Source organism: Carassius carassius, chromosome 2 (assembly GCF_963082965.1).
Source record: "Carassius carassius chromosome 2, fCarCar2.1, whole genome shotgun sequence".
Lineage (NCBI taxonomy): Eukaryota > Metazoa > Chordata > Actinopteri > Cypriniformes > Cyprinidae > Carassius > Carassius carassius.
Genome location: NC_081756.1, coordinates 49,038,325 through 49,064,981, shown reverse-complemented (window position 1 = coordinate 49,064,981; position 26,657 = coordinate 49,038,325). Strand labels below are relative to the sequence as shown.

Genomic DNA, 26,657 nt, shown 5'->3' with positions numbered 1-26,657 from the left:
ACATCATACAATATTAAAAACTCCTCTTCTGACAAAAGATTGTCATTTAATGCCAAAAGCAATAATTTTCTTGCTTTTTTTAAATGACATTTTTTTGTATCTCAATAAATGAATTAATGCCGCGTTGCGCTGTCCTGTTTACCGTTGCTTAGTGATTTTTACGTTCTTGGTTATGGCGGTGTGACAGCAAACTTCTGGTCGCTGTAGCCGTTCCATTCGCAGCTGTTGCTTAAATTCCCTAATATTGACGCACTACGACCTTCATTGCTTTCAGTGAGAAACATTTGGCATCAGTGTTTCGACGCGAGGGCATGAGATGACATAGGTGAGATGTTTATCGCTATGGAATCACGTTCAAGAAGTCTCATTCAGCACACATCGCGATACTTGCTATCAGTTCCACAGTTTGGGTGAGTAGTCGTAAATACGCTCTTTTAATGCCTTTTATAAAATGTACTCTGTCTTCTTTATTAATCAGATTAGCGCCATATGTTTAATCGTTGTATTATATCGGTCATCCGTGGCTGTCTTTGAGTTTCATTGTGTTTAACTAAATGACAACAGCTGCTAACTTGGGTGATTAAACTCTATCTGTCACGTGACGTGCCATAGACCTGGGATCCGTTTTATATTAATTTCAGGTTCAATGATGTAAGTTGTATTTGTTGTAAAATCATGGTAATCACGACACTTACAATAGTAATAAATGAAATGTGAAGTTAAAACACAGTAAACGAGACATTTACCATGTTTTTACCACTGTAACTGTAGTTTTACTATGGTATATTAATAATCAATACAACAATACAATAATCATCAAACCATCTATGTTTGTATCACTGTAATGTTAGTGTTTTTATGTGCTTTTATATGACAGATATTACAAGAATCATATACAGTACCATGCTTTTAATACCTTTTCATGTAAATCCAAAAACAAAAATATATATATATATATTTTTCCATCTTGCAGTTCATTCATATCAGTTTATATCTAAATATTTTGCTCACAGATCATTATTAAATACTTCTAGGATACAGACGTTGGCAGCAATCAGGAGGTGATCCAGAAGACTCGTGGGATTCTGTTTGAAGGTGCATCATTGAAAACAGTCCAGCAGAAGTTGGAGTTTTAAAGGATAAAGTTCTTCAGGACCTATAGCAGTTTACAGTCTGCAAAATGTTTCTGGGACTGATATATGGACTGAACTTGAGCAACCCTCCTGAACTCAGGTACACATTTGGAGTACTGAAGAAGTTATTTCTGGAGCCAGTTCCTGTTCCTGGAATAAGGTTTGATTGGTTACCCATGAATGGCAATAAGAAAATGAGTAGTTTGATATTTCTGCTATTTTGTGTAATTTTTGTAATTCTGTAATGTGGTTTAAACTGTATTTACTGTAACTGTAATTATTTATTGCTTGTTTAACAAATGCACTTTGATCATTTGTGACATCTTGTCTTTTGACTCATTACAAGACAAATCACACAAAAAATGCTTTGTTGAAGTGAGTAACTTTAAATTGAAAATATTTAGTTAAAGTAACTAGAACTAATTGTGTGGATAAAACTCATAATTCAAATGAGTAATTTGAAACAAACCTCCTTATGTTGATAGAGTGAAACAAAATTGGCTGGATTGTAATAAACCATAACATTTTCAGTTAACTTAACCGGTTTAAGTTGAAGCAAAGTTAATAAATTGATTTGGTTGGACATTACTATTTCACATAGATTCTACCTCATTCAGTTGTGTTGTCACAACACAAGGAGTTTGCATAGATTCAAAAAATTCCATTAATGTTATCAAAACACAATTTGGTTGTGTGGAACCACTGTCCATATTTGACTTAAGTAAGTTTAAAGAGTAATTTTTTTGAGTGTAAGACAAATTAATTAATTATTTTCATTTACGTATTAAACTGTTTATTTGTGCTATATAAATAAACTTGTATAAACTGTTGGTAAGCCTACAAGAAAAGTTATTTAGGAAATCAATTATCTTAATTATTGCATTTAAGACTGCTATACTACATAGAGCTCTAATAAAAAAGTAATATAGCCAGACTGGAGATAGTATCCAAGAAGCTGTTGATCAAATGAGCACATGACCGAATGACGTCACTTTAGGGCACACGGCATGTATCCATGGCAACGCTCAGCCACTAATGACAGCTAAAGGTCATCAGGTGATTTCCTCAGACACAGCCTTGAGTTTTCGCTTTTGTTTGGTCAAAAAAGGTATTTATTATTTTATATTATTAGACATTATAGCTACCGTAACTACTGTTTATCTCCTAATGCTTACATTTGATGAAGTTTTCCTTTTTAAACCTTTGCTAAAGTTGTCCCGCGCGGCTGCTTACGTTAGGCTATGTGAACACTTTCGAAGCTAACGTTAGCTTGTAAAGCTGAAATGATTAAACGTATATAATATTGGCAGATATTAAACTTAAATATTTACTTTCCATATGGTAAAAATACACACTGAGACGCCTATATGCGGCAAAAAGGCATATGTCCGCTAAATTTCGGATGGTCTAAATCCAAACTGTCAACAGTCTTTACAAATCTTTTGTCAATCGATAAACAATAACGTAGTCCTAGACATATAAAGTCATAACACTACTGAATGTGTTCATTTTGTTGTTTTAGGTTAGAAGACAATGGGAAGAAATGCCATCGACTAACCACAGCTGACAACCAGAGACACGCGGACACACCATCCACCAAAATACACACAAACACAAACACACACACACACACAAACACACACGAAAATAGCCCTGCAACTTTACGATTGTTCAATTAAAATAAACGTAAACGTATTTTGCTTCATACAGCGTGTCTGTTGTCTTTGATTAGCTTAAAAGTACAATAAAATGACATTTAGAGGATTTATAAAAAAAGTGTCCTAAACGTCCTGAATGGCCGCTGCACGTCCTGTGAACATTCCCTTGAATGTCCAGGGGACGTTCGCAGAGGCCATTTAGGGGGCGTCCTGGGGACCTTTTTTTGTCAGCTGGTCAGTCACTTAAAAACGACACAGCCAAGCATTTACAATAAGGCTGCAGTTAAAACAGTTCTGGGTCAACATGAAGTGTGTGTATATATACATATATATGTATATATATATATATATATATATATATATATATATATATATATATATTTATATATATATATATATATATATATATATATATATATATATCCATTTGGTTGAAAATTGAAATTGCATGTATATATCATTCCATTTAAATCATCACATGATGTAGGAAAATGAAAATTTAGTATGTAAAGCATAAGGCATGTATGTTTACTTTAAAGTCTAATAGCGATCATATCATTAAAGCATATCCTTGAATTTCAACTTTTTTATTACTTTTTAACTTCGTCAAACTATCACAACTAGTCCATCTTAGCAGACCTCCTCAGACTAAACTAGTCACTTCAGGGTTTTGTGATGTTTGAATCTGATATTCTGCCTGAAGACCAGAACACACAGGAAAGGATCTGAAATCAATCTCACACTCATCAAGAAGATAGGAATATGCCAAAGAGGAAGAGGCTTAGGTAAAAATGGAGTAAAGTAAAGGGAGAAATAAAATACAATAAAGGGTAGATTAAACACAAGCAGTTAACCATTTAACTGCCCCACCAAGAAAAAGGCATTTGAAAAAAAATGTTTGCATTTCTTGTCTGCTTATGTTGCTAGTTACGACACTCAATGTATTTTTTTTTCAACACATCCCATAATTTGAACAAGCTGTGTTCAAACAAGTCTCTACATTTCTCACACACAACAATCTCCTTGACAGCATCCAATCTGGCTTCAGAAGTGGACATTCAACTGAAACGGCCTTGCTGCTTGATCTGTCCGCTGCTTTTGACACGGTTAAACACCAGATCCTCCTATCAACCCTACTGACGAATGGCATCTCAGGAACCACACTTCAATGGTTTGAGTCTTACCTATCAGATAGGTCCTTCAAAGTATCTTGGAGAGGTGAGGTGTCCAAGTCTCAACATCTATCTACTGGGGTGCCTCAGGGCTCAGTTCTTGGACCACTTCTCTTCTCTGTCTACATGGCATCATTAGGTTCTGTCATTCAGAAACATGGCTTTTCATACCACTGCTATGCTGATGACACTCAACTCTACCTCCCATTCCATCCTGATGATACGACGGTAGCTATTCGCATCTCAGCTTGTCTAACAGACATTTCTTCCTGGATGATGGACCATCACCTTCAACTCAACCTTGCCAAGACAGAACTGCTTGTGATTCCAGCAAACCCATCGTTCCATCACAATTTCACCATCAAGTTAGGCACATCAACCATAACTCCTTCAAAAACAGCTAGAAGCCTTGGAGTTATGATTGATGATCAGCTGACTTTCTCAGACCACATTGCTAAAACTGTCCGATCCTGCAGATTTGCTTTATTCAACATCAAGAAGAGCAAACCCTTTCTTTCGGAACATGCTGCACGACTCCTTGTTCAAGCTCTTGTTCTGTCCAGGCTGGACTATTGCAATGCCCTCTTGGCAGGTCTTCCAGCCAATTCTATCAAACCTTTACAATTAATTCAGAACACGGCAGCAAGATTGATTTTTAATGAGCCAGAAAGAAAACACGTCACACCTCTGTTTATCAATTTGCACTGGCTTCCAATAGCTGCTCGCATAAAATTCAAGGCATTGATGTTTGCCTACAAAACTACCACTGGCTCTGCACCCATTTACCTAAATTTGTTACTTCAGACTCATGTGCCCTCTAGAAGCTTGCGTTCTGCAAGTGAACATCGCTTGATTGTGCCATCCCAAAGAAGCACAAAGTCACTTTTACGGACTTTTAAGTTAAATGTTCCCTTCTGGTGGAATGAACTCCCCAACTCAATCCGAGCAGCTGAGTCTTCAAGAATCAGCTTAAAACACATCTATTCCATCTTTATTTGACCCTCTAACTTTAACACTCACTATTCTAATTCTATTCTTAAATCGAACTACCTTTCTAATCTTTTTATATTCTATTTTCTTTTCATTCATTATGCAATTGTATATGTATGTGTGTGTGTGTGTATGTGCAAACACCTCTAACTAGCTTGCTCTATTCTTTTTTATTTTTATTTTTTATTCTATCTGTTTTCTTTTTATTTATTATATTATTTTAAATCCCATGCTATGTGTACTGTGTTAACCTAACTGAGACTTGTTATGGCACTTATATATCATTGCTCTTTTTGTTATTTTTGATTGCTTCCATTGTCTTCATCTGTAAGCCGCTTTAGATAAAAGCATCTGCTAAATGAATAAATGTAAATGTAAATGTAATAAATGTATAATTTTGTTTTAATATAGGCCTCTACCAAATGGTTGAGATGTCACTTAATGGGAAAAATACCAGAATTCATACACATACTATAAAGATCAGAAAATATTAACTATAATACTTATTTATAAAAAAAACAAATAAAAATAAAATAGTTTTGTATATTGGATCTTCTTTATTGAAGTATGCCAACCCATTCTCACTCCAAAGGCGTCAAAAACCGAAGCATGGTCAAGCGCCCCTAGCGTCACTTTTATGACACCAAATGTGCCTCTCGGCATCGACATACTTCATTGCTTTCAGTGGGAAACTTGTGGCGTCAGAAATTCGACGCGAGGACATGAGATATTTATCACTATGAAATCACGTTCAAGAAGTCTCATTCAGCACACATCACGATACTTGCTATATATAAAATGTATTCTGTCTTCTTTATTAATCAGATTAGCGCCATATGTTTAATCGCTGTATTATATCGGTCATCCGCGGCTGTATTTGAGTTTCATTGTGTTTAACTAAATGAAAACAGCTGCTAACTTGGGTGATTAATCTCTATCTGTCACTTTACGTGCCATAGACCTTCGATCCGTTTTATATTAATTTCAGGTTCAATGATGTAAGTTGTATTTGTAGTAAAATCATGGTAATCACGACACTTACAATAGTAATAAATGAAATGTGAAGATAAAACACAGTAAACGGGACATTTACCATGTTTTTACCACAGTAACTGTAGTTTTACTATGGTATATTAATAATCAATACAACAATACAATAATCACCAAACCAACTATGTTTGTATCAATGTTAGTGTTTTTATGTGCTTTTATATGACAGATATCACAGTAATCATATGTTCTGTACCATGCTTTTAATACATTTTAATGTAAATCCCACAAAATAAAACAAATAAAAAATAAATAAATAATAAAAAATGTACTTTTTCATCTTGCAGTTCATTCATATCAGTTTATATCTAAATATTTTGCTCACAGATCATTATTAACATTCTGTATATAATTCAATTTCATTTTCTCTCCCTTTTTTATTAATTTTATTTTTAGCTGAAAAGACGTAAAGGAAGCAGTCAGCCCAGTGGTGTTTCTGGAGAGGGATTCCTTCAGAAATGGAGAAGACAGAAAGCTGCGGAGGCAGACATTTGCAGCAGTAAGTCTGTTATAGTTTGTCTCTTTTATCAAACATTCCTGCTGTTATCATTTGTACAGTGTTTGATGTTTCTTAAATTAAACTGTTGCACTGTCCAAATACCCACACTTGCCATCTTTGCACTTGACCACTTGATTTTTTTTTTTGACGTCTTTCCTGTATTTGCCCTATAGTGTTCTAGTGAGCATGATGACCATAAGTGTGTGTCGAACTTTTCATGACCTGATGGCAGTGTTTCCCAATCCTGGTCCTGGAGAACCCGCACTGCACGGTTTTGGTGTCTTTCTCATCTAACACACACACTTTTGAGGTCTTGGAGTACTACACTGATGAGCTGATGAGCTGAATCAGGTGTGTTTGATCAAACATCTCAAATGTGCAGTGTTGGGGTTCTCCAGGACCAGGATTGGGAACCACTGCCTTATGGGACACACTTATGTGTTTACAGAGATTTTTAATATCTAATTATCAATATTTTACATACTGTACATTGGACAGCTTTCCGTGACCTCTTGTGAGATCTCGGCAAAAAGTCTAACGATTTATTCCAAAACATGATGCATGATGGGATACACTAAGCGTTGTATAGTGCTCCAGAGCAGTATTGGAGAGGTTTAGTGTGTGTTAAGGATGCTGCGCTTTGGCATTATTAAGACCGGGGACAGTCTTTTGCACACACTGTCACGTACACACACTCTCAAGTGGCCAAGACTGCAAGTGTGGGTATCTGGACTGGGTCAAAATCTTAAAAATGATCCCTAAACATAGTCGCACATCACAGTCTTAATAATTCAGTTTAACACTTGTATGATATTGAACAAGCCCCAGGACTGTCTCATCTGACACTATCAAAATAATTCATATGACTATAGCTCGCTATTAATTACTTGCTTCTAATAATGGATGCATTTAACATTTAATTATACAGCATCTTTACAGAGGCTGCTTTTATGGTCTAAACAAAACCCAATGTGATGTATAAGTTGAATGTAATTTAATAATATTTCCTTCCTTTCTGTCTTACAGGATTGTTTGCAGACAACACTGTAGTTCTCCATCATTCACAAGGACTCACCTCGTTAACTCTTTATCCCCCACACACACAGAAATGGTCCCTGGATCAGTGATTTGACTTTGCAGTGGTTTGATTTTTGTAGAAGATGTAACTTTGGTTTAATTATAAGCTCATAATGAATACATTACAGAACCAGTGATGAAAACAATAGTTAAAAATAGTATTTTTCGTATTGATAAAGCATTGTGTTCTCTTTTTCAAGCTTCATACAGTAAACTTTACTTGGTGTCTTCCTAATGCTTTTATCATTAAAAAAAGCATCAGTTCTCATCAGGAGTTTCAGTAAAGGAGATATTCATACACAGTCATCCCCTAGTTCCAGTCATGAAGTGAATTCATGATGTAATTGTCAAAGGTAGCAGGTGTTTGTTTTCCTGAACACTTTCTCTGTCTTCCATTGTTCGGACAAACAGTGTTTATTTGATGCTGTGCTAATAGAGTTTTATAGATGATATTGCACACTTGACATGAATGTCTTCATGATGTTTTTTATGAGTTTGAAACATTTACATTGTGTTGTATAACATTTTGGTCAATTTAATTTTTAAGAAAATTGATCTTTTTCCAGTGTTCTCTGAAAGAAATACTGTTTTTACAGTTTTGTTTTTTAATAAAAGCATTTTCATTTGCATACTGAAATAGTTAACGTTTACAACATAACTGCCTTTTTATTCTTTATGGTGGCAAAAACGAGCTTGGTGACAGAGGATGCAGTGCCGTAATTTGGGCACGCTGTCTTTAAATGAGTTTGACATCAATAAATACTGGAAGATCCTTACAAAACTATGCATGTTCATTATGCTTTATGTATTTATTTGTTCATTCATTCATTCATTTATTTTTTTCAGTTTTTATTCCTAGAGTTCAAATGGTAGAGAATGGTAAATCAGAGAAACACAAATGTGAACAATTTTAACTTTAAAACACAATGTAATATACAATGTAAATTTTAGAAGCACATCATTTGATTAGTAAATATATTTGTCTTTGGTCAAAAAAAAACAACTTAAAATGTGTCTTATATTTAATGAGAGGAATCTATCTGTTGGATACAACTGCGACTGCTGAGCATGTGCACATCAATATTGCACAATTTTTGTCAAGCTGAACAACGGAGGAAGGTGTAGACATTAATAAAACAGAATCTAATAAGTAGCAATGTAATCTATTGTTAACCGAATCTATCCATTCAGCCAAAAGACGAAAGACATCTGTCATAAATGGATAAGGAAGTGTGACGCCGCTGCTCAGCTTTGATTTCATTGGCTGTGAATTTTCAGGACAGTCTGTGGTTGGACTATCTTTTAACCCATTTTAAACAGCGCATCATGTTAAAAAGTATGTTTTGCTGCTATCAACATATTAGTAATATTTTAAGTCAACAATGAAGTGTTGCTATCTTGAGAAAAATTACATCTTTAGCGAGAACCTAACCCTAACCCTAAGCATAACTTCAATGAACTACAAAAAACAGCCCCTAGTTTTGCCTTTCCATAGATAGAACGGCGGAGGCTTGTGGGTAATGTAGTTTAAATCGTTTTATTAACGAAACAAAATAAATTATTAATTTAAAGGAAAACTGGATATATAAATATGTTCATTGTGCAAACCTCTATGATATATTTGAGAGGCAGGCTGAAATGTGGTATTTTACAGTGAGCAATATTTAAAATGCCTTTATGCCAGCTTTCCATTTATTTCTGAAAATTAAACATAACATTATTTTATCAGGATAGCATAAGCAATAATCCTGCCCATTTTCTCTTTGATATGTTTATTGGACTCTGATTTACAGCCATTTGAAATGTACAGTTTTGGGCTCTTCCGGGGGATGCTACTGGGCCCCTGGGGGTAGAAGGGCAGTAAAACCTACATATATGTATTCTCCTCATCATGGACAACAAACTGAGCTGAGTCACATTTATATCTGACAGTTTTCACAGTCCTCTGTTTTCTATTTTTACATCATTGCTATTATACCTTTTGACAGGACATTGTTAGGCCATCTGATGAAACATGGAAAAATTATAAAGAAATGATTTAATAATGAAAATAATAGATTATTTCTTAGATTTTTGAAGTAAATGGCAAAAAATATAATGCATGGACCTGCAACAACTTGCCGTTAACTATGTCCCACTGTAAAGCAGTAATCAAGGACAATTTATACACATTGTGATACTTCACTATTACACAAGGAAGAATTAATGCAGTGCTAAGAATATATATATATATATATATATATATATATATATATATATATATATATATATATATATATATATATATATAAACTAATTAGCAAAAACCAGTGTTTGTAACAATAAAGCCCATGGCACCTTCTTCTAATGCAAAATAATTAATCTCTTAACTCCCTTTATTTCACAAAAAATTTGCATATTTGTTACTAAAATATAAAAAATTACTTTCTGGTGTACTGATGTCCCAGATGTTATTAATCCGCTCATAAATGTTTATGTCTTAAGTAAACAATAATCCCAATAATTAATATGTAGTTTTTCCAAGTCTAAAATAAAATCATATGAGCCTACCTAGTAAAATTACGTGTTTACCAAGAATCTTCAGAACACAATATTCACCATATTCATTTTATTGAAGCATAGACTATAAAGTTGATAAAGTAGCATCAAGACATATATATATAAAATAAAGACAATAATTATCATCAAAAATACAATAACCTCATATATTAATCAGTTCACACAGATGAGTGATGAAATGTCCTTAAAAGTCACACAGTCCCATCCAGTCAACTTTGATACATGTAAGACATTTGATACTGTTTCAGAAAATAATGATTCCTTATCATAACATCTAAACTGGTTTCATCGTGATCTTCTTCTCTCGTGTCTGGAAACAGTTTGTGGTTGATATCCAGCACTGATGTGGTGTAGCTTGTTCTCAGCCAGAGGATCTCTCAGTCCTAACATCCCAGACCTGGTCAAAGTGAAACAAACAATCCAGATGAAGTTGTTTAATGGACAGAGAGCTCAGCTTATGTTCTGTGTGATTGTAGCAGGGTGAGCAACTATGACCCTTGTAGTATTGTACACTTACCATTCTTCAAGCTGTTTTAAGACCTTTTGAGAAGCTTTTTCTCTGAAGACAATTTACCACATCCTCTTCTTTCACTCCTTTCAAGAGCATCACTTGGTCAAAACCCCTCATTTGGCTGATGAGATCATCTGTACAAATTAAAATACTGCAATAAAAATGTCATTCTGCAAGAATTAAGGCAAATGACTTGCTCATGAGACTCCATTAGCATGTCTAGTTCTCAGAGACTGGAGTTTTTGCCTCTAAAATGCATCTATTGTTGCAGTAAATGCGTCTTTTTTTCCTCTAGAATCTTTCTCCAAAGTTCCTGACTTCTCTCACAAATGTGTTTTAGTCTGTGTAGTGTAAGGCCTTGCTTCAAACCAATCAACTATCAATCCACAATTTATAACACAACATTTACAAAACAATGAAATATTGGTGTTTATATCAACTAAACCAATTTCATGATACTTGTCTGCTTTTAAAACAGGTGGTGTGTTTTTAAAAACATAAGATTAAAAATGTCCAGTCACACTTTGCTAATTGGAATAGTATTAAAAAATCTGAGAGATCATCATAAAGTGCTGTATAACACAGCATTGCTTCAACACACACAAACCAGAGGGTTCGTTTGAGCACAAGATGGCCTTCTTCATTCCTCATCCTGAGCAAATAATTTCCTTGGTCTTCCTTCTCTTCTGTGAAACAAGATAATCTCTACTTACTCTGTGTGTAATTAATATTGCTCATTAAACATATAATTAAGTTAATTTAAAGTAAGATTCAGACCAGAGCATTTGATGAGTAAATGTTGATTCAAAAATACTCTAAACAAATGTACCTGGGAAGAGCTGATCATGGCAAGATTCGCTGAGACTCAGTAATAGCTCTTTTAGTTTTTCTGAAGGTTTGTGAGGGTTGGCTCACCAAAAACTTCTGAAAAAAGAACAGTGTTATCTGCAAACAATCCTGTAAGACAGAAAGGAAGGAAATATTATTAAATTACATGCAACTTATACATTACATTGGTTTTTGATTAGGCCATAAAAGCAGCCTCTGTAAAGATGCTGTATAATGAAATGTTAAATGCATCCATTATTGAAAGCAAGTAATTAATAGCGAGCTATAGTCATATGAATTCTTTTGATAGTGTCAGATGAAACAGTCCTGGGGCTTGTACAGTATCATACAAGTGTTAAACTGAATTATTAAGACTGTGACGTGCGACTGTGTTTAGGGATCATTTTTAAGACTTTGACCCAGTCCAGATACCCACACTTGCAGTCTTGGCCACTTGAGAGTGTGTGTACGTGACCCTGTGTGCACAAGACTGTCCCCGGTCTTAATAATGCCAAAGCGCAGCGTCCTTAACACACACTTGTGCAGTATGTGAAATATTGATAATAATAATATTATATTAAAAATCTCTGTAAACACATAAGTGTGTCCCATAAGGCAGTGGCTCCCAATCCTGGTCCTGGAGAACCCCAGCACTGCACGGTTTTGGTGTCTTTCTCATCTAACACACACACTTTTGAGGTCCTGGAGAGTCTTCACTGATGAGCTGATGAGTTGAATCAGCTCATGGAGAACCTCAACACTGCACATTTGAGATGTTTGATCAAACACACCTGATTCAACTCATCAGCTCATCAGTGAAGACTCTCCAGGACCTCAAAAGTGTGTGTGTTAGATGAGAAAGACACCAAAACCGTGCAGTGCTGGGGTTCTCCAGGACCAGGATTGGGAGCCACTGCCTTATGGGACACACTTATGTGTTTACAGAGATTTTTAATATAATATTATTATTATCAATATTTCACATACTGCACAAGTGTGTGTTAAGGACGCTGCACAAGTGTGTGTTAAGTCCAACTTTAAATGGACTTGAGAACAGGCCATGTGTCCAGAGCGGAGCGTTTTTTATTCACTATATGTCCAGCTGTTGAGAAGACGCGCTCCGACCACACTGATGTCCCAGGGACACTCAGGTACAGCTGCGCAATTCTCCACCACAGAAGCCTGTCACTGTCAGCTTGCTATATCATAACTCAGAATCAGAGGTGGAAAGTAACGAATTACATTTACTCGCGTTACTGTAATTGAGTAGCTTTTTTGTGTACTAATACTTTTTAAAGTAATTTTTTAAATATGTAATTTTACTTTTACTTAAGTATATTTTGTTTAAAGTATTGTACTTCGCTACATTTTAAAACACATTAATTACTGAGTAAAATCTAATAAATAAATAAATAAATAAATAAATAAATCGCTCCCTGGAAACTACGTCAGTAAATAATGGGCAGGAGGGCAAACTGGCGCTAAAATCACAAGAAAGATGCAGACGGACAAAACAGGGATTTAGTGGTGCAGACACCGCTGAAAACGAAACCCCGTCATATTCTGAAGTTGAACTCGAAGGAAATGAAGTGAACCCCTGGCCATATGTATGCTCTATTATGCAGTGTAAGCTGTACTTGCTTAGGAAGACCAAACTAGCAGCTTATAAAATCTCGACAAGACATCAACCCTTCGCAAGAATGTAGAGGTAAGCTAAATAATTGCATCGTTGCATTGGTGGTTAAAATGAAGCTTTGACATTTTAGCAAGAGGTTTTGCACAAATTAGCCAAAAAGACAGTGGTGAGGAGTGTGCTATATATATCATCTATTATACGATAATATCACATTTTTTGTTTTAATGATGTGCGCGCTTATAGTGCGTTCTTTCACTGTGTGATTCAGTCTCCTAAAATGCATTTAGAATCATAGGCGCCGATACCGTGGAGCACCCACGGAAAATTCCGAGCACCCACGGAAAATGAGCACCCACGTGTGCCAGTGCCAGACTGCCAGTAGGCTACATTTATTTAAAATTAAACATTGCAGTTGGCGCTATGAAGCGTCTGCCATACTGTGATTGGTTATGTTGTTGTCAGTGACAGTGACATAACCAGTCGCATGCATGTTCCATATCCTATCCACCAATCACAGCGTTTCTGAAAACGTCCCATCCCCCACTATACAGTGCCGTGCGAGTATGTAATCATTTACTGCTTTCCGTAATCACTAATCATTAATCAGACTAAAATGGACAGATTTGTTATAAAAAAACCAAACCTATTAATATTGATATATCGACATTATTTTACTGGATCTAGTGGCTTTGGCTTTTTGTGAATAAACGTCCAGTATTTTTTCTCTTTCAAAGTTTTGTCTGTCATGTTCTTCCACCTCATTTCATACCCAGCAGTACGTTAATATGTAAATGTTATGGTACATTCCCTAGACTCCTTAAAGTTCGTAACAGGGTTTAAATGGGAACATTTTTCTGCTCAAGTATAGGCCTATATACGGTTTAAAAGAGGAAAAACTAATGGACACAAAAGTAGCCTACTTTTGGACAGAATACAAGTTCTTTGTTAAATACATAAAATAAAAAAATATTTTTTTAGCCTATATGAATAATGGATTCGAAACCTCAAAGAAAAGCCATGCCACTATCAAAAGAAACCTCGAAACATAAATGAGGTAGACATTCCCAGAAACTCATTATTTTAGTCGCAACAATCGGTTAATGGAAACGCTGTCCTTTCGCAATAGTCTTTTAATCAATATTTACAAAACATTAATTTCCCAAGAAGCTGAACGCATTAGCGGTTACGTGTCAGTTAAACTTTTCATCTCCAATCCTGTTTGTATTTTTGAGAAGTGACGCTGTTGTGTTTGTTTGTATCGGCCGCTGTCCATTAGCCTAAGGTTCTGAAATGCAATATTTTTTTAATAGCCTAGTCTATTTTTTATTTTTTAAATGGCTTGCGCCCTTGAGCACCCACGGAGAAAAACATAAATCGGCGCCTATGTTTAGAATGATCACAAAATTGAAGATATAGGGGCAGAAAATTCCCATATTTATATAATTTCATACATTAAATCAAAATCACACAAAGAATGCCGTCTTTTCCTCCAAAAATCATCATGAATATATACATACATACATATATATATAACAGTTCAGTAAACAAGTTAATTAAGAGACTTGCGTTTTAGAGACCATATTGCCTTTTTTAGCTCTATTTCTACAACAGAAAATAATTCCAAACACAGCCACCAAAGCACAGTTTTGCGTCTCTGAGCAACGTGACAGTGTTTCGTTCCTGAATGAATCAACCGTTTAAATGATTCGGTTCAATCGCAATGACTCACTTATTAACAGTGACTTGCTGACACATACTGGCCATTTTAATATCACATTTAAAGTATCTTTTGATTTTTTTAAATAATTAATTTCTTATCATTTCAAATGAGTATTCAACATTTTATCTCTTGTATATCAAAACATTATTCATGCATTTGTAACTGCAGGTTAAATGCATTCTTGTCCTGCACTAGTGTAATACATCTAAATGCCACTTCCAATGAATCTTCTGCATTTCCTCTGCATTAAAAGATGAGTTTGTTGATACTGATTTGCCTGGTAACAGCCCAAATGTTTTATTATTCTAAATAACTGATTCCTTTAATTAAAAACAACTAGTTTGAGATTAATAGACCTATCCCAAGGGTGTCAAACTCAGTTCCTGGAGGGCCGTAGCCCTGCAGAGTTTAGTTCTAACCCTGCTCCAGCACACATATCATGTAGTTTTCAAATAAACCTAAATGATTAGATTAGCTGGATCAGGTGTGTTTAATTAGGGTTATATCTAAACTGTGCAGGACTGTGGCCCTCCAGGAACTGAGTTTGATACCCTTGGCCTGTCCCATTTTTGACTCCCTCCCACTGTTAAAATGTAACTAAGTAATTTTTACTCTGAGTAAATTTTAAATGAGCTACTTTTTACTTTTACTTGAGTTGATTTTTAGACTGGTACTTTTACTTGTACTTAAGTAAAATTTCATTAATGTAATGGTACTTTTACTTGAGTAGAATATTTTTGTACTCTTTCCACCTCTGCTCAGAATCTCCTGTAACTAGAAGCGCGAATGAGGCGAATTCGCGCCTACCGCGCCGCAAGACCTCCAGACGCTCTATTCGCGTTTGGTTTGAACGCAGCATAAGAGGTCGCTTTCGACGTCACTGGGTCTTATAGGCGCGTAAAATTGCTGGTATTTTTTTGTCTAGCTTTCGCAACGCATACTGCACTTTCGGAATTCTTTATTTTCTTTTTCTGCTTGTTTGTGAGTTTTGTTACATCTATATTTTTAATTGTTTAATTATTTTAAAATGAAAAGTGTACATATTTGGTTAAAATCGATTCCCTATTTTCATTTTCGAAACTTTTTTTGGTTGGTCCGATCGATTGTGCAATCGATTTTCGAACTAAAAGTGACAGCCCTAGTAATTAATGACATGTTTATTTTTGGGTGACCTAGCCAGTTAAACACACCTGAACCAGCTAATCAAGGTTCTTGGGAATTTTAAAACAAAGTATTACTAGAAGTTCCAGGCAGGTGAGTTAGAGCTAAACTCCACAGAACACTGGCTTTCCTAGAGCAGGTCTGGACACCCCTGCCTTGCATCAAAATTAATTGTTTTTGGGAGGCAAATTCATTCATAATCTGTCAGTTTATAGTAATAACCACATATTTTGTATTTATTGTATTAATAAACCTAATCTTAATCTATCTGTCTTTTTTTGTCAATTTCCAGTGGCCAGTGAGAGAATAATGTTTTAATACAAGGATTTGTTGAGTGCAGTTGTTCTTACCTGTGTAGTGGGCACCAAGAGGGTTTCAGTATTTGTCCAAGCACTCTTCTTCAGTATGCAAACATCTTCAGAAGTTCTGTAGTGCGGATCCCGTTTGGCAAAGACTGTTGATTCTATTGGGCCTATGGTAATTCTTTATCTCTCAAATTCTGCACAAATCTGTAAACACATGAAGTGCAATGTGTTACAAAAAAAAATGGTTTAAAAGCAAAAACCAATTCAATTATCCAAATATTAAGTGATTTATTTGTGTGAGTGATGAATAAAGTCATGTTTACCATTGCAAAAAGGAGGACCTGATTACATATCTGGAGCATTTGTATAATGTGAATAGCTCAGAGTAGTGTCCGGTTTAAAGTCATTGTATGACCACACCGCCATGTTCATAAACAAAGCTTCAAATACTTTCACTGTGCTGAGCTAGGGCTCTCCAAACTCGGTCACATTACATGGTTAGACATTAATTTATTATTTAGCTTTTTGCAATTAAATAAAATATACATATTCTAACAAATAAAGGGAATTACTTCCGCTTTTGAAAGTCATTATGTATTACTAGTATACAATTAATTTATTCAAATAAATATATTTTGCACATAAAATGAGAAAAGAGAGAAACTTCTATTCGCGATTTGATTAGCTATAGGAGGAAGTAGCTGAATGACAAATCATTCTGCCTCTTAACATCTCTTATTGTAAGCCATATGTATAATAAAAGTAAAGGTAAGTGATAGGACATTTTATTTTTGGATAAACATTTTATTAATAAATACAATCTCTCTTAAAATACCTTATTGGGTTATGATATTTAAAACAGTTTGGTTTGATCTAGCGCAGAACTAAAACTAAATGTGAAATATTTCCCACAATTATAAAATAAATGTATGATTAGCTAGCTCCAGACTGGAGAGCTGCTTTATAACAGGAAACCAAGTTATAATTCTAGCGACACTGACTCTGTATTTTCATGTTTAATATTGAAAAGCTATCTATTGCATAAGGACTGTTATATAAATAAATGTGACTGGACATTTATTTACTGGAGTGGCTGGAGAACCTCAGAGTTCGTGCAAACATCCACATCGCTGTAATCAAATATGTTCTTAAGAGCTGCTTTTACATCGCGGTCAGTTTTTGTTGTGTTTATGCAGTTATTGAGAGCAAGGCGTGCAGTATATATTTACATATTCATCCAAGGTTCGGATCGGCTCGGTTTGCTCAAACTGAAGTGCTATCTTCTTCTTTTGAATTGAATCAGGAGAGTGTATTACAATCTTGCGCTACAGCGACACACTGGTCAAACTGCATTATTGGAGGCTTTCACATTAGGCATACGAGATCAAACAACTAACGTTACTCAAAAACATTTGCCGACAAATTTTTTTAACGTCGACGTTGTCGATAATATATATATATATATATATATACTCAAGTCAATACCTTACAGGGAGTCGTGTGCTTTCACATCTCCCAACCGCTCAAAATCATCTATTAATGGTGCAGTAAACCGATTACACAATACTAGACTGCAAAACAAAAGCACCCCAAAACAGAAACTCTAAGAGAAATTAAAGACTTTGACTTAACACAAGAAAAACTTTCGATTTTCTTACCTGACTGGTACCTCTTGCTCTCCTTCGCACCGTCATCAAATGCGTTGGAAATCGTCACTTCCGGGTTTTTTTTGAATTACAAAATTAAACACTTTACGTTAGTTTAACGATTGATAATTAAGTAAAATTGAAAATGAAACATTTTAAGTTGATTAAGCACAATACAATTGTGTTGTGGCGGAAAACTAAATATACTTGTGTTGTTTTAACAAAACATATATGTTTAAAACGAACAGTGCCACAAATCCATTTTTTTGAGTGTACCTGTGTTATTTTTCACTTTCTTTTCTTCATGTTTTCCTTGGCATTCACTCTATAACATTCTAGGAGAGCTCCTGGAATGCAAACATATTTTCTTCATTCTTGCATAAACCTTATTGTAGCTATGTTCAATTACATTATTGAAAATCATGATTTTGATGTTTAAAAGCTGAAAACAGACTCCTGATTTAATGACATTTTTCATTACAGAAGTTACTCCTATTTTATTTTTCCAGAAATGAAAATTATTAATTTAACATTAACTTTATTTTACAATGTATACAAATCTATATTTTTGATTTTGTTTGATTTTGTCAACTATATTTGTCTGAGTTGCAAGGTGTCAAGTCCAGTGTTGGGAAGGTTACTTTGGAGACTTTCAGACTCCTTCACTTGAATTAAGACTAAAATTTAATTGTAAAGTACAACCACCCCAAAATAGGACTTTAGCAGCTCTTTTTACTTTGCAATCTTTTTTAGATTAAATACAGATTTAAGGACCTGAAAATCATTTGTGAAGAAAAAGATGCGATATGCCAGACCCAAGAATGCAGAAGAGCTGAACTGGCCATTATCAGAGCAACCTTGGCTCTCATTACACCTGAGCAGTGTCACAGACTAATCGACTCCATGCCGCGCCGCATTGCTGCAGTATTTCAGGCAAAAGGAGCCCCAACTAAGAATTGAGTACTGTACATGCTCATGCTTTTCATCTTGGCCAAGATTTCTAAAAGTTCTTACTTGGTATTGGCCTGAAGGAATATTCTAATGTTATTTGCTTGACTGTGTAAAGAGTGTTCTTTAGACTGTCACTGAGTGCTCAGTTTGCTTCTGTATGCTTGAGTTTTTGATGAGTTGAGAGATAACAGGAAATCTATTTGTGTATGTGTGCAAGACAAGTGTGAGACAGAATTTTTTTTTTTTGTTTTTTTTTGTTTTTGTTTCTTAAACATCCTGGCTACTTAGAAAATGATTTGCACTAAATTCTTAGAAACACACACTTGGATTGGATGTCACACATTCTGAAAGTACATACATGTCTTGATATAACATGATATTTTAAGTTAAATTGTATTTGTTTGCATATCTGGTTTAAAAATACAAACAGAAAATATTGAGACAATGTATAATTTAAGATTTCATTACAATTAAAAAATGTATTTGGTTCAAAGACACCTTTTCCTTTGGACAATGGATCATTAATTACATTTTTAAGTTGATATAATTTAAAGTAATTATATTAAATGCAACAAGTTGACACAATTTTTATTAATATTAGTTTATTAATTTATTTTGATCCTATGAAAGATGTTTTCCTCTTTTATTTATTATTATTATTATTTTTTTTTTTGTAAATGGCAACAGATGCTGACATGGGGAACATAGTGTTAAAGTGTTAAAGTTTCCCTTGCTGCTGGTCACATCTGACTGTTCAGTACCTTTTGGTGGTACTCTGTTTTGCGTGAATTGGCTTTCATGAAGTACGCATAACCACATCATGTTTGTGTTTCAGGCATGAATTAATGAGTTGAAAGTAATGTGATGTGAATTGATGATTAAAAATATTTGGGGTTTACTGAATGATCTTAGTTGTGTATACTTCTGACTTCATCTGACAGCACATATCCAGAAAGTGCTATTAGACCAAAGCAAGCTTAATGGAAAACTACTGCTGGAATGAAGAGTGAAATAACAAGAAGTCGTGTGTTTGACTTCGACTGGATTTACAGTTGTGGAGGAGCTGAAAACGAAGATGCGAAGTTTGGCCATTTCTGCTTCCTGTAGTGACGCTCACACAGTGCTTGTGTACTTTATCACAGATGAAGCAGATTAGACGCAACATTTGTCATGTTACCTACAAAGATGGTTGAGTTTTCATGTAGCAACAGAAACACTTTTCATTTGATACTTTATACAGCTTAATATAGTGTCTGTGTGTACATGTATAAAATTCAACATAAGCCCACCATATTCTATTTATATACCGAAAACTGTGTCATTATCAGAGCTTGTGCAGCCACTCTGGAGAAACTGTGTCAGCCGGATGCTCTTGAATCGCTCTTGTGTTACAGCATCCGTCATAACAATGGGCATCAGCGTTTGGATTCAGAAAGCAAAAGGAGGGACTAAGTAGTTTCTACATGTTGAGACTAATGCATGACAATACCATTTAATAAAAATTCATAATGTTAATTTTAATTACTTGTGAATAATTTTATTACAAACCTAACATTGTAAAGAACAGAGAAAAACTAAAGAAAAGAAAACAATTGACATAAAAACAAAATGGACTGCATGTTTAATAGTTCATAATGTAACCTGTGAGTACTGCTGTTTTAAAGCATTAAGCTAGTACTTTTATTACCTAAATAGACTTAAATAAAGTATCTTTAATGTTCAATGTTGTATAGTAACTATTTATAAAATGATTAAGGATATCTAAAATATCTTACAGCAGTTGTTGTAATTCAACTCAACCTAGAATTCCCTGATCTTCAAAGGCATATTGTGATTTTTCTCACCTCTACACACAAACACAAATGCATTTAGATTGGTTCACCAAGAAGTGTTTGGTGGACTGAAGCCAAACTTTCAGCAGTGAATCTGGTTAAAGTTTGGATCCACTGGTTGCACTAGATTTTTTTAATTACTGCAAAACCTAGATTACAATATTCACCTCCATATCATGACAATGACACTTGCACATGTATTTGGTTTCGTCATTCTGAGTAGGATTTCTGGTTGAACATTTTTGAATACTTTTCATTCAGTCATTACTGTTACTAAATATTATGAAATTTCAATGAGTCACTGCTAGGATGTGTTGATTTCATGGAATATGAACCATACATTGTCTAACATGGTTTTAGGTTCTCAGGTCAGTTTATGTACTTTTATAATTCATGCAATTTATTAATCTACTTTTAATTTATTCAATATTGTTTGTATTTCACTAAGTCATTAATATTTAATGATTTGTAAATTACATTAAAAATTATTACACTCTTGTGAAAATATTTGCCCTTGTTTTGTAAAAGGTGTCATTATGTTTGGGCCCAGATCCCATTGCTTTTACCCTGTTTTGACCAGCAGGAATCACCAGCATGTGGTGTTTTTGAATGCTTTTAAACGTCTCTAAATTACGCATGTAACCATGGTTCCTCGACGCTATGGGGAACATGTTTAGCTTGAGCAACTCTAAATATCATGTGTAATCTGTCTCATGGAAGAGCGTGACATCACGGGCCGGGAGACGTAAGCGACCAGGAAGCTATAAAAGCACATGCCGCACAGATGGCATCAGCTTTGAGTACCAGCAAGTGCCGGCAGGGGTGCCGGGGATATGTCATCGAGACGCAGCGTCTTGTTCCCTTGAGAAACCATGGTTACATGCGTAACCTAGAGACGTTCCCCTTCAAGAACTTGAGCTGCATCGAAAACGCTATGGGGAACGAGGTGCCCACGCTGCCAGACTACCAAATCCCTGCCTAGTGTGTATCAGAAGAGCACAGCTTAGGATGAAAGAACAGAAGTGTCAGGAGTAACTGGCATATCTAGGCCATAAAACCTTGTGAATGTGGAGGGAACGGACCACCCCGCAGCGTTGCAGATATCCAGCATGGACGTACCTGCTAAGAAAGCCTTGGAGGCCGCCATACCCTGTGCGGAGTGAGCCTTGGCTCCGAACAGCGGGGGAAGACCAGAGGATTCATAGGTGGCGTTGATAGCCTTGACTATCCAACGGCTAAGAATCTGCTTAGATGCATGAAAGCCCTTTTTGGGGGGACCTTAGCACACTAGCAATTGGTCCGCTTTTCTCCACAGGGCAGCTCTGTGGATGTATGTGTCCTGCGCTCGACTTGGATACATACAATTAGCTTTTTTCTGGTCAGACTCCTGGAAGGGAGGAGAACACAAGGACTGCAGTACTATCAGCCGGCGCAAAGTGATTTTACACCGAGAGGGACTTGGTAGTCCGCAATGGCTGCCACGTAAACCTTTAAGGAAGATTTAAGGACAACCCTGCAGAGAACATGGCTTGTAAAAAACTCCAGGACTGTTCCGACTGGGCAGTTAGTTGGGTCAAGCTGGCGGTTTCTGCACCATCAAGTGAAGAGTTTCCACCTCAGGGTGTACAGTTTCCTCGTTGAGGGAGCTCTGAACTGGAGGATGGTCTCAACAACCTCGGTTGAAAAGCCAGATGCTATGTTCTGTGCCCCCTAGGGGCCACATCATAGTCTCCATAACTCTGGGTGAGGGTGAACTATCTTGCCCTGCGCATGAGAGAGTAGCTCTGTCCTGATCGGAATCTCCCATGGAGAGCCATCAAGGAGATTAGATCTGAGAGCCATACTCGGCCCTGCCAGAATGGGGCTACTAATAGAAGATGGACCCTGTGCCGGCGTACTCTTGCCAGAACTCCTGGGAGCAGAGCGATTGGGGAAAAACGTACAGACAAAGCCTCGGCACGTCTGTACCATAGCTGGATGAACTAGAGAGAACCAAAGGGGAAATCCGGATGACTCGGCCTGAAGAACGGCCCTCAGATCCACCCTAGGCTGGGAAACCCTGGCTCAGAGTGTTGGTTCAGCCTCCGGTCCTCCGGTGCGGCAACGCTCTGATTCTGCGCCTCCCTATACGATGAGGCGATACACTGAGAGGGTTGCTCCCACCCAGCAGCCCCTCCAGTATATATAACTTCTCAAAGTGAGATGAATGTCATTATATTCCTCAGAATTTAATGCAATCAAACAATCAGATGATTAAACACGTTCTGGCTTGTGATATATCTGACTTCTCATAGTCAGGTAAGCACTCAAGCTAATAGTGACAAACAACAATAAATAAGACTGACAAGACAGAATAACATGCACACACAGAGCGCTTGCTGAAAGACGCAAAGCTGATGCCAGCAGCGTGGCATGTGCTTTTATAACTTCCTGGTCGCTTATGTCACCCCGCCCGTGATGTCATGCTCTTCCATGAGACAGATTACACATGATATTCAAAGTCGCTCACGCTAAACGTGTTCCCCATAGCGTTTTCGACGCAGGTCGAGTTCCTGAAGAGAAACCATGAATAACTGGGTTAAACTGATTCAAAGCTTAAAAATAAAGCTTTGTTTCTCCCACCACTGCCCATCAACAGGCTCTAATGGTGGGCATAATTGCAGCTAAAAAGATAATGCACAAAGCAGGAATCAGATTTCACTGTTCACGTGGCGAGACTGACAAAATGATGGTTTAAACTCAGTGCTACCTTCTATCATTGTTGATGCAATCTGTGAACTGTATCTGATAAAAATGGCAGCACCCACAGATAACATCACATGAAAGATGCTGCTAAAAATAATATACCTGTGCTGTAACTCATATCATCTGTATTATCTGTTTAGCTAATAAAAGCTATATGTTTAATATAAGGAAGATTGTCACTGTACTGTTTTATAATTTATTGTTTTTCAGTAAGAATAATAATTGATCAGTAGTCTATACCCGCTAGCAAATGACTTGAATGATTGAATGACAAAATGATTGATGACTTTGATCTTTGACCTATTAATTACAAGTATGTCCATATTTGCACTTTGACCTAATTATTATGTCTATATGCGAAACCCGGATGTCATCCGTTGAGCTCCAGGGGGTTAAATGTGTTGATTTCAGTGACCAAGTGATGAATGAGCTCACTGAAGAATGTGTTTGAAGATTTTATGGATTGTTCCCACATCTGGACTCATCTGCGGACGTGTCTGTGTGGTACGTGATCACAGTATTGGGTTGCAGTCTATAACGCTCGTGCGCTCTCTCTGTATGGGAGCTGTGAGAAAAAAGTGTTGATGAAGAATAAAAAGAATAAACTATTTTAACAGATTCGTGAGATCGTATCACAATGTTCATGTGTGTGCGTGTGTATGTGTTTGCATTTAATATGATGGCGGTATAAAAACATTCTCAACTTATTAATAAACTGAGAATAAATCAATAAAAAAATATAAATTCCGTCTTGAAATGAGAGGTTCACTAAAATTTGTAACGTTTAAACTTTAAAGGTCCCATTTTTTGTGCTTTTTTGAAGCATTGATTGTGTTTACAGTGTGCAATATATCATGTGTTCATGTTTCGCATGTAAAAAAAACAATATTTTTCACACAATTCACCTGTATACCGCTGTCTTCACTGTCATAAAAACAGGCTGATGTCTTCCTTCTTCTATGAAGTCCCTCCTTCAGAAATACATAACGAGTTCTGATTGTACCAGCGGTTCCTGTGTTGTGATTCGACACCAGCCTAGCACACGCTGCCCTCCTGGAAACGTGTTTGGGCTAGTTTTGAGAAGCAAGTGGGCAGGATTTGTTTTGAAAACCTGACAATACTGAACTGAACGCACCATCTCTGCTACATCTTTGAAGAAATGATGTTTTATTAACAAGATTCGGGAGGAGCGCGTCAGATACTTAGCCTAATCAACACAGGAGGATCATAATCAAGTAATCAATCCCATAGTATAAATATCGCTGACTTACCTCTATCCATTGACGGTTTATCAGCATGCTGGTTCGCTGCGTCTGTCATCTTATCACAGACCCAATTTTTCTACCAACTAAGAGAGCTATACCGGGGATTTTTCAGATCTGCTGCTTTTGCCGGACCCGCGATCATTCTTACCCAGTCAAACACGGCCGTTGAGCTCCATTAAGCGTCATCGCGACAGCTGCTCTTCTCGCCAAGCCACACGTTGTGGCCAATAGACCGTGCAAGCTCCGAGCTCACTTTGCTCGACACAGCGATCGTGCCGCCCAAGACCAAGCTCTCCTCAAGTGCTGGATTGCAGCAGCAACAGCAACCAGCCTGGGCCGCACCACAGTTCTTAACGCAGCAAGCCTCTCTCACTTCCCGCCGCGGCTCAGCCTTTCACCGCGGCACAGTTTGAGGCCACTTCCTCTAGCGGCGCAGACTGCGTGTCGTAAACCAATACATTTTCAGGCGAAGATGCTAAAAGCAGGTTAATGACATTCCATCGGATGATGATGCCACTTTTAACCACGAAGCCAAGGCATTATTTCCAGAGTATTCATCCACACTGAAATGTCCAAGACATTACATTTGCCTTACCGTGCACGTTTAAACCTCACTGAGATAATACAGACATAAGTTGATAGGTTAAAATAAAATATTTGCTTATAAAATTTTACATTTTAATTTAAGTTTCATGCAAGTATTCTGGCAGGACCAATTTATTTAGGGACCTATTTCACCATACACTGACGTGATCACTCAAAATTCATCTAAAACGCAACTGCCTTCGGGTTTTGACGCAGGACAGCAAGTGCGAGTAAAATTTCAGTTGCCTTTTCAGGACCGTAATACGAAAAACAGGCAAGTAAATATCTTTAGAAACCACTTGGAAGCGGATAGCACATAACTGCTATTAACCCATTAGCTTGCAAGCATCGCCAATGGCCCCAGTTTATCATCGTTTCACTTTCACAGCACGTTAAACATCACTCTCTTGCTTGATCTGAACAAACCGTGCATCAATTGAAAGTCAAAAGACTCTAGCTTCAATATTTGACCAATGTTTCGATAAAACATTGTAGCAGTGACAGTTATTTAGTAATTTATGTCAGGAAAATGATTCCGATTCCTGAACAGAAATCTTCGAAGTATCAGCTTTGTGGAAAAATGTTGATCATGTATCTAGTCAGAAAGAATCATGAGCAGAAACATTTTTATTTTGGGTATGTAATTTCTGTCTCCATGCCAAAAATGGGGGGTGACTAGTAAGGGGTTAACGTTACTGCTATAATCATGTCTTTTGGTACAATGTTTTACAAGACTAAACATGCTTCAACGTTTCCAAAACGCATCTCCCCACTGCTCTCCCAGGAGCCTTTTCTGTATCTCCTCACTGCCGCAGCAGTGTCTGCAGGAAATTCAATTTATTTTTTGCACGCTTAATTTCGAATACAATGACTGCACCAAGATTTACTTACTCGTTATCGGAAGCAGCTCATTGGATTTGCTAAACAATTATTCAAGTTAGCCTCACAGCGTCTACCCTTGTAGACAACCAAACTGTTCTTATTACTGAACTCCCTGTCAGGCGCTGCAAGAGTGCTCCCGGTTGATCCAACCTTTGCCTTCGCTGTTCAACTACCAGCAAAGCTTACTCGTATGACATTGCGAGTATTAAACTCCTGTCAGATGCTGCAAGAGCTTTCCCGCTTAAGAAATCTTGGCCTTTCCATGCGACCGCCAGTGAAGCTTACCTGATTAATGCCTGATTAACCCGATTAAAAAAAAAAAAATTCTCCTTTAAGTCAGAGAATACCTATTGAACACCAATGAGTGCATCACAGCTAAAACAATTTCCCTCTGATGGCGAGACGTACCCATCCAATACCTTCAAATTAGGCTTTCGCCAAACACCAACGGG

General features: G+C 36.5%; 2 long non-coding RNA genes across 2 annotated transcripts in view; both read left to right on the top strand.

Annotated features, from left to right (window-relative positions):
- The window catches only part of LOC132098399 (uncharacterized), a 200,344-nt gene that overhangs the window by 111,431 nt on the left and 62,256 nt on the right, over nt 1-26,657 (top strand). The window lies entirely within an intron of this gene.
- Nucleotides 327-8,210, top strand: LOC132098370 (uncharacterized). Its single transcript, XR_009422891.1, has 4 exons — nt 327-410; nt 6,400-6,502; nt 7,529-7,802; nt 7,842-8,210. It is a non-coding gene; the product is annotated as an uncharacterized LOC132098370 (long non-coding RNA).